The sequence below is a fragment of the Pteropus vampyrus genome, unplaced genomic scaffold (genome assembly GCF_000151845.1).
Source record: "Pteropus vampyrus isolate Shadow unplaced genomic scaffold, Pvam_2.0 Scaffold28, whole genome shotgun sequence".
NCBI classification, from domain to species: domain Eukaryota; kingdom Metazoa; phylum Chordata; class Mammalia; order Chiroptera; family Pteropodidae; genus Pteropus; species Pteropus vampyrus.
Genome location: NW_011888809.1, coordinates 3255745 through 3266197, shown reverse-complemented (window position 1 = coordinate 3266197; position 10453 = coordinate 3255745). Strand labels below are relative to the sequence as shown.

The following is a 10453-nucleotide window of genomic DNA, read 5'->3' as shown; positions in this document are numbered from 1 at the left end:
AATAAACAAGTGAACAAATACAAAAATAATTTAATTTCAGGTCAGGGTAAATGCTGTAAAAACGAAATAGGAGTACAAGATTCAAGAATGAAGGCGGGAAGGGTGATTTTCGATTGGATGGCCAAAAGAGGCCTCTATAAGGAGTGGCTATTTAATCAGAGACTTGAATAATGAGAAGCAGAAAGCTACACAGAGATGACAAGAGCATTTGAAGCAGATATAAAAACCCAAAGGCAGGAAGCCACTTGGTGTGCTCGAGTAAGTGCCAGAGGCCAGTGTGGCTAAGGGGTGCGTGCCCAGGGCTGGAGTGGCAGAGGCAAGATGGAGGGACAGGGAGGTGCAGCCTTTGTAAGCCAAACTCTCTGCAGCCTTGGGATTAAAGGCATGGGCTCTTCAAGTCCTCCAACCTGGACACACCTCCTGGGTCTGCCTCTTACCATCGTGGTAGAGGTACTTAACCTCTCTGTCCCACGGCTTTCTCGTATATAAAACAGAAATAAGAACAGCAGCCACTTCACAAAATTGTGTGAGAATTGAGTGGGATAATGCTCAGTACTGTATTTGGTACAGGTGAGCTCTCAAGAAGCATTAGCTATTACCTTCTGGTCCACTCTGGCTTCTCCATCAATTGAACATCTGTGGCCTTCACAGAATAAACCACACAATTCAGGGTTCAAGGATATTGTATAAAATTTTCTATTACAATAAGCAGTAAGGCTAGAGAACTTGCCTTCTTTGGCTCCACAGCACCTAGCACAGAGCTGTACACAGTAGGTGCCCAATACGATATCTAACCTGAGTAAATATTTATGAAAGTGGTTCCTGACAGTAGTAACAAGCCAGCCATAAAATGCAGGCAGTAAATCATGCTCCCCTATGCCCGGCTCTATACAAAATTCACAACAGGCACAACTTGTTTTTAAACTCAAGCTATGTGAAATGTTTTTAGATCATCCTAACATATTCCGATGCATGCTCACCTTAAGTAATGTGTTGTCTCAGGAGTGAGTCCCTGGCTCTGCCATAATAGCTGATTTTTATCAACAATTAGGAAAAGAGGCATTTGTCTGATTACTCGCCCAATTTCTGAACAAATGGCTCCTCAGCCAACCATTGCAAATACCTCCCACCACCACAAGCATCTCCACGTTCACAATTCTCATTCTGATCATGCTAGGAATGTAATCAAGTCCCTCCATGGAGATAAGTTAATTATCTCCTCAGGCTATGAACAAACACATGAGTTTGGTTTCTGACCATGTTGCCTAATGAGAGGACACCCCAGTGGAGACAGAGGGCTTGTCAGCTGCCACCTCAGGGCCCTTGATGGCATCTGGAAGCCATGGTCCATAATGATCTGGCCTTTATCCCCCAGGTTCGCCATTGCACCTGCTCCCGGTGATGCCGCCCTGGACACAGGACTTGGCTCTGTCCATCTCCTCCGGCCAGCCCAGCCGTGCCCCAGAGAGCTGGAGCTGGGCTCCTGGAGCTCACCTGGCACTTCCTGCAGCCCAGCACGTCTCCCAGCACAGGATGTCCCTCCAGAAAGCTGATCCAGCTCCGCTGAGCCTTTCAAGATAGATAAGGGAGGAAATCAGCTTTTCTGTCCTCCATCACCAAACTGCCAGGGACAGCAGGACCCAAAGACTCAAACATAAATCACCTGCCTATCTCCATGTTTTAAGCTTCAGCTTTAATCCAGCTCAGAGTGGGATTAGCTGCCTCAGAGACTGCTAATTGCCAGATGGCTGTTGATAGCCGACCGCAGAAACGTGCGTGTCAGAGCCTGCCATGGAGCCTCAGAAAGTCGGAGCGAGGAGGGATCCCAGCGAAGTCGGCCAAGCCTTCGTTTCTCATCATAACAATGAAACCGCAGGCAAGGCAGCTGGCTCTTGGATGCACAGTGAGTTCGTAGCATGGGCCTAGGACCTTTCTACGGGTTTTGCTTGAAGCGAGGGGAGAAGGATAGAAGGGCACTGAGAGACAGCAATGATCATCCCCGGCTGACTATGCCCCGCTGCCCCCCAGGGAGAGGCAGAGATAAGAGGAAGGAAAGTTAATTTATGGAACACCTTCTACATTCTGTCTGCTGTTTTCATGGGTACTCTCTGAGTCCCGACCTTGCTCTGACGCTGACCTCACACATGACCTTGAGTAAAGAAGCCCCCTCAGGGGAAGTCTTCGTACCTTCCATGTAAATTGAGAAGGGAAGACCGGACGATCGCTAAGACAGTGGCTCCCATTCTCTAATGTGCACCAGAATCCCGCGGAAGACTCGTTAGAATACAGATCGCTGGGCCCCGCTCTCAGCGGGGGTGGAATGGAGCTTGGGAATGTGCAGGCCACACACACGCCAAGGGATGCTGGAGCTGCAGCCACACCACTAAGGTTAAACAGTGTGAGTGAGCCCATGCACAAGAAACGTACACACACTTTTTAAAAAAGACTAAAAGAAACAAATGAGTCACCTCTAATGGATCAAAGCCAACACGTTTTCTTAAATGCTTGAAAACAACTTGAACATTAACATGTTGCAAGCCAGATCTGAACTCACTTTCTGTCGTGTGGCTCAAGTCCTTTCCTTGGAGAAAAATCTAGCGCCGTCTTATACCCAGAGAGCCGACAAGCCTGAAGAAAGAAGTTCATTAATGCAGTCACATTCAGATGGAGACCCGAATGGCATCTCAGGGAAGCAAGCATCTGAATGTCTTTGGCATCTGGCACATCCAGACATTTGCAGTGTCCCCCATGAGGACTGTGTCCACTGGGGTATCACTGGAATGGAGACAATGCAGGAGCGCTCACCATCACTGTTGTGGCATGTATGGTGGTCCACACCCCTGAAATCCCCACCCAGCATATTGCCAGCCTCCCAGGACATCTGTAGATTGTTTCCAGGAAATTTCTCACATGTACGTCAACCCAAAGAAAGATGGGAGAAAATATATATATATTGAAAAGCCCATAAGTATACCTGGAGTGCTCCTAGGTAAGTGTTTAACTCTTGACTAACTATATTCATAAGCCAAATATCCAAGATCAAAGCCACCCTGAAAGGGTCTTCTGGATCTTATAAAACAACAACAAAAATACATGGGAAGGAAAGAAACACAGGGCAAGGAAGCCAGAGAAGCCAAACGGCTCTCTGCCACTCAGGTGAGATGTGCGATGGCTGAAATCTAGAAAATGGTGTCATTTTTAGCCTCTGTTCCTACAAGCAGGTCCACTATCATCGCAGACAAAGTGAGGAGGCCAAGGATGGGAGACAAGATGAAAGAAAGAAGAAACCTCCTTTTCCAAGTCCCCGCGAGACACCCGAGGAGATGCTGACTGCAGGCTGGAGCCAAGGTCTCTCCCCAAAATGACATTCAGCACCATCTCCCCAGCCCTTTCTTTCTTCCCTTTGTGATGGAAGCACTAAAAGCATTTACACTGGAAACTGTTTCTATGTAATTGTTATAAATGTGGTCACAAAACAGAATGCAAATGTCATAGATAAGCCTTCTGGTAGAATATATATAATGCAAAAATTCAATTTAAAAATAAGAAATTCAGTAAAAAGTAGCACTTTATCACCACACAGCCCAGAGCGGGGACAGAGTCCAGTGCAGGAGGAAAAAAGGGGTGGAGGGGAGTGGTACAAATAGGTATATCTCTTCATCTTAGGTAGCAGAGAATGAATAGATACTCGGCGTTGATAATAAGTGATATGTAAGCTAAAATATTTATCTATTCAATGAAATCATTAATAGAATTCGAAAGGGTTTATATTCCACAGAAATTGCCAAAAAGGAAATGAGAAAATCGACCACATAAAAGAAAGAAAAGAGCAAAATCACCACCACCACTACCCTCCCCCCATCCCCCAAAAGGAGGCATAAACAAGAGAAAACAGTAAAATCAGGTAGCAGAATTAAGACGAAGCTTGCTTTCCTGCAAACCAAACAAAAACGCCCACTGCGCCTCTGATGGCCCCGCAGAGCTTTATACCTACCCCCTCTCGCGCTGCCATACACCACCTTTTCTCCCACGTTCTCACTGAGGATGGTGGCACCCACGGGCGGGCCTTTCCCCAATGCTGGTTGGATCCAGGATCCTGATCCAACACCTTGGCCCCTCATTTCCTCTGTTTCTTCGTCTTCACTGATTTCTCTCCACATCGGCTGCTCAAAGGCTCTGTCATTCCTTGAACCCTGTCATCTCCAAAAGGGCCCCACCTCCAAGGGCAACTAAATCCATCACTGCATGTGGCATCTCTTGACACTTCAGCTGTAAAAGGAGAGAGGGCAGTCAAGGGAGACTTTGGCTCCTTTTGGGTTTCAGTAGAAGACAATGAGATTTTGTTAAAAAAAAGAAAAAGGCAATGGGAAAAGGATGAACGAGGAAGAGGATGAACGAACAGGAAATAAGAGGTAAATCAATCATGATAAGTTTTGAATATGGCAGTTTCGAAGTTTTGAGGGAGACGCAGTCAAGAGACAGTGGAGCCACTGGCCTTGGAGTTAACCACGCCTGCAAAGTATAAACTATAAACCAAATAAGAACAAGACCAAAGCAGCTCTCAGAAAAGTCCTGACTCAGGCGTGTTGCTTCAAAAGTCATGAAATAAAGTAAGCATCTCCCTTAAGAAGTCAGAAAAAGAACGCAATAATATGTGAAAACCTTTTATAAGAAAGTAATAAAGATAATGTTATAAATTAATATTTTTTAGAAAGAAATCTGCAGGAATAAATAAATAATCCCAAGAACTGACTTTTTAAAGAAACAGAAAAATATATAGTTGATACAAGTAAGGAAAAGAAGGTTAGGAATAAAAATGTGATTTTAACACAAATATGAAGTTTATTTTTTAAAAATGAAATGAGTACTATTTCAATCTCATCAGTAAACTTGAAAATCACTAGGAAAAGATTTTCACCAAAATCAATTTATGAACTAAACAACCCAAGAAGTTCAATATTCATAGGAAAACCTGGAAGAGTTCAACGACTACATACATATGCATATATACACATATGTGTGTGTATTTATATATAATTACATATAATTATACATTTAATTGTGTAGAATATATAATTATATATTTATTAATATAGTAATATATAATTATATATTCTACATAAATTATTTTTAAAATTATATAATGTATCACACATTCATTTATACAATATATTTTATATATATATATATATATATATCTCTTTTTTAACCAAGCTATACTCAGGTGAAACTTTTACGCTATCAGGAGAAAGATAATCTCAGTAATACCTGGATCTGTAATTCTTTATTTACCATTCTAAAATCCCAAATTCTCTGCAAACCCAGTTTTTTTTCACAAAACATTTGAAGACAAAACCTGGTTTGAACTCATTTAACAGTAAAATTTGACCCGAATTGATATTTATATATGGTTATTATTCCAATTATTGTTTTCATGCTATTGTGTAAAATTGTAACACACTTTATTTTGCGTGGCTGCCCCAGATCCCTCTGGGTGAGGTATAAAATATCTAGTGGATGTCCTTTATTATCTTTCTAAAAATCCACAGGTTCTGAATTCTAAAACACATCTGGTCCCAAGCGTTTTGGAACAGACCTTGTGGGCCTGTACAAACTGTTACAGTGTATAAAGTTATTTAAATTAAACAGTTTAAAAGTTTCTCACCTATTTTAAATTAGTTAATCCTGATCTAAAATTTTGCAAAATAGAATACACTCATAAAGAAAATTGCAATCTGATTTCATGTGGCTCTAGAAGCAAAAGTTTAGATAAATTATATTTTTCATTTTTTTTTCAACTTGATGATGAAAAAAATATGATCATTGTTATGGGCTAATGCACCCCTCCCGAATTCATATGTTGAAGTCCTAAACTCCAGGACCTCAGAATGTGACTGCATTTGGAGAGAAGGCCTTTAAAGAGGTAATTCACTTAAAGTGAGGTTACAAGGCTGAGCCCTCATCCAATCTGACCAGTGTCCTTATAAGAAGAGGAATCTGGACGCAGACACACACAGAGGAAAGACCACATGAGGACACAGGGAGGAAGCAGCTGTCTATAAGACAAGGAGAGAGGCCTCAGAAGAAACTCACTCTGCCAACACCTTGATCTTGGACTTCTAAGCCACTAGAACTGTGAAAAAATAAATTTCTGTTTTTTAATCCACCCAGCCCATAGTACTTTGTCGTGGCAGCCCTAATGAACTTACACAGTCATATTTTAATACTCAAGTTTAAATAGTTACTAGTACTTATCCCACCATTATAAAAACATTTGTTTTCATTCCTTCTGGGTATCACAGGTATCACATTCATGAAAATTCCAAGAATCTTAAGGACACTTACTCTGTACAAATAGTTAGTACTGGTTACTAGTTTTGCAAAAAGAAAAAAGCTAGAAAATCCGATCAGTCCATTAGACGGCCAGGTGTACCGCTGCTATTATTCATGGACCACACACATGGTATTTGTTGAAAGCATGTGACCCAGAAACAGGGTCCATCCTTGCCCATGGACCAAGGCTTTTCAATGATCCAGACACCAGCACCTGGTGGTTCATGCTTCTAGGCCACTGTCACGAGTATTGGGGTGCTTGAGACACACACCACCCAGGCTATTCCTACAGAAGTTCTCAAGACGCAGAGAAGAGAGAGGACACAGCTCTCTCCAGGTATTGTGCCTGTATACGGTGGCTCCACATCCTTCAAAGTCTGAGCTCCCAAAGCTGCCATTTCCTTACACAGCACTTTCCTCACATATTTGGCCTTTTTTTTTTTTTTTTTAAAGCACTGGCATCGTGCCAAGGTGACTGAGTTTAGGAGGTTCCAGACTCAACCACAGACCTCTGACCTGAAATCCTGCCCCACACTCTCAGCTTCTTGGCCCTCAGGAGAAAAATCGGTTCTTCTCTCTCGGTCTAAAGACTGCCTGTGTCTGTCTAGCATTAGTCCTATTATTTTCAGGGGCAAATTTGAGCTTGTGAAATAAAATGTGGCCTGGCGAAATCAAAGCAAATTGAATCATGCGAAGTCAGGAGTCGTGCTCCATAACGAAGTGAAGGTTATTCTGGGGATGCACAGATAGCTAAATAGGAGGGAGAAAACCTAAAACATCACATCACTAAGTAAAAGGAGAAAAAAATAACATGTCTTCTTAAAAGATGAGGGGGTGACTTCAATAGCATTTCAAGTTTATCACAGCAACCGCCACAACCAAAATATCTCATAGCCTAAAAATGGAAGATTGCTCCTTGGTATGGTAAAATACTAAAACCTATCTCGAGCAAAATGCTAATGGTCGCTAATTAAAATGAAGTGGTGTTCCCGCTTTCAGAAAATAATAAGACAAGGCTACTTGTAATCACGGGCATTATTTATAGTATTTTAGAAGTTTTAGACTGTGCTGTACAAAAATGACCACCACTAGCCACATGTGCCTGCCGAGCACTTGAAATGGGGCTCATCTGAAGAGCTGGCCTTTTTTTTAATGTAAAATATTTACAAATTTTATACAGATTTAGGTTAAAATTATATGCCAGATATATTCAATAACAATATATTATTGAATTTCATGGGATTTTTTTTTTTTTACTTTTACCATAGCTACTAGAAAACTTTAAATTACACATGTGACTGGCATTACATTTCTATTGGACAGTGTGACAAGTTAAAAAAAAAGAAAATATTTAATCATGAGAAATAATAAGGTGCAATTATTACTGTTTGAGGATGAGATGACTGGTCAGATGAGACGCTAGTAGACACTTAAAAAATAATTATTTGGAAATTAATGACTACTTTCTATGCCAGCATTAGCCAGTTAGAGAATATAATGGAAAAGTAAATCCCAAATGTCCACAAAATATATACAACTTAGGAACAAGTTGTAGACAAAATGTAAGACATTTATATAAATAGTTTTAAATGGATTTAGTTTCTCGTTTAGCCATCATTTAGGAAAGAACCAAAGATGCCTTATGCCCAGCACTGCACAAGTCACTACACTCATCAGGGTCACCATTTTTAGTGGCTGTAGAGGATCAAATATCCACTTTTGATTAACCAAGCTCTGCATTGCAAAGCTTGATACGTCAGCTACAATTACACATTGACTTCATGGTTTGTCTTTTCTCTTATTCCTTCTTTTTTTTATTTTTTTTATTTTTTATGTAGGGCTATTTCTTTCTTTTCTCCCAGATGACATTTCTCAGTCATCTTGTGTCACTTTTTCAGAGACTAGCACAATTCCTGTATCTGCACTTTTGCTTTTTATCTGAAGAGACACCTCTTTTTCATTACAGACATTCGAAAACGCAACTCTTAGTACTCTTAATCCTGACAAATATTACAAAGACTGAAGGACGTTTTAACCTAAGATTCATCAAGGGCAGAAGCATCTATACTGTTTAGTAAGGATGTGAAGAACATTCCTTTCTAAATCAATCTTTTGTAATTTTATTTGGATGCTAACTTGCATGCCATTTAATATAGGAGGGAATTTATATATGATGTCTGAATCCTTAATAGCCCAGAATTAGTGGTCCGGAAAGGCAAGGCAGAGACTTGTACATCCTTGACAAAAGCCCACCTCCCTCCTTCTATGTTCAGAGAAAACCTGAGAGAATCTCAGAGAGCCTCCAGGACCCAGTGCTTTTGCTATGTGTCTTGTCTATTATCCTGGCCTGCAGCTTGAGACTTCCTCACCTCTCTGATGAAAGAACAATGACCCTCCTAGAAGCCCAATGGACAATATACAAAGGCCCAAGAATTATGGAGCCTGGCAGCATCTCCTCTGTCCAGACATGAAATTAGGAATCTGATCTGAGAACCATGTCTCCTGTGAAGGACCCTGGGAGCTTCCGGCTGTGGAAAGTAGAGAGGACGTGACGATCCAGGCTAACGGGGAGGTGTGCCATTTCTTAATGCAAAAAGCGGTGGAGAAGGAGCAAATTTGGACAATGAGGAGTTGAGCTTGGGACATTTTCATTCTGAGGTGGAATTACCAAGTGAAGATATATTAGTAGCTGTTCAGATCTGGAATTCAGGAAAGACATCTGGCTTACAGACACAGATGTTAATAACGATAAACCTAAATCCAGGGGTATTTGTTATTTCTCTTTAGTAAATCACCTAATTTTTCATTTTCAAGCGCATACAAGGGACATGTTTCAGATGAAATACAGGAGGATTTCAGAGTGGTGAGGTTGAACCTTTCTCACAATGCAGATGGCTAGGAACTCCTGAGTGTCATGTATCCATTTACAATTACTGCATGATAAATTACCACTAACTTAGGGACTTTAGACAATACGCACAGCTCAGCTAGGCCTCTGCTCAGTGTCTCAGAAGGCTACAGTCGAGGTTTTAGCCAGACTGTGTCTTCATCCGGAAGCCTGACTGGAGAAGAACCTGACTCCAAGCTTGCTCTAGTTATTGTCAGAATTCACTTCCTCGCGGTTGTAGGACTGAGGGCTCCAGCTTCCTGCCGGCTGATTATCCAAGGACCAAGCTGCCCTCAGCAAACTATAGACCACCCACCATTTGTAGAGATCCGAGTGAGTTTTTCCAACATGGCCACTTACTCCATCATGACAGCAAGAAGAGTTTCTAGAGTAAATATGCTAGCAAGACAGAGGCTCAGGTACTGCATAGTAATCACAGGAGTGACATCCATCCCTTTTGCTATATTCAGTTAGTTAGAAGTAAGTCGGGTCCCATCCACACTCAAGCAGAAGGTATAATAAAGGATACGAACAGGAGATAGGGACCATAGAGGGTCATCTCAGAACCTGCCTGCTGCATACTGTGTGGATGGGAGAGTCATGGAAACATAGCTGAAAAGCCATCCCCAGGAGCAAGCATCCAGCTATGTGAAGCCCAAGAACATGGTCACGTATGCTGCCATGATAAGCCAGATAAAAGATGCAAAAGACACAAATTTGGCAGTACGACGAGGAAAATAACTTTGCCAAATGCACATATCAGCCACCTAATTAGTAAAGTTCCTTATTCAATAAATTTATTGATAAGAGTCTGTTGTGAGAGCCCCTATCATAGATTTTAGAGATACTGATGGTGAGAGGGGCAAGCAAATAAACTAGCCTGACAATAATGCTCAAGATGCGTCTACGGCCATGCCACCCCGAACACACCCGATCTTGTCTGATCTCGGAAGCTAAGCAGGGTCAGGACTGGTTAGTACTTGGATGGGAAACCACCTAGGAAGACCAGGTGCTGTAGGCGTTTAAAAAATAATAATAAAATAATGCTCACGATGCATTACCTGGGATATTCTTGGGATAGTTGATTGGAATAGGGATCTGAATATTGCATGGGTGCCATTGGCCATTGACGGTGATTGGTCAAAGAATATTTTGATCGATCGATTTCCCCACTTTCCCACCAGGAAAAATGGAGTCCATGAGATTCTAGAAAAAGGAGAGATTTGAAGACTT

At 41.6% G+C, this 10453-nt stretch overlaps 1 pseudogene; it reads left to right on the top strand.

Moving 5' to 3' along the window:
* Window positions 1-10122: 10122 nt before the first annotated feature.
* On the top strand, window positions 10123-10241 carry LOC111737592 (annotated as a pseudogene).
* Window positions 10242-10453: the final 212 nt, after the last annotated feature.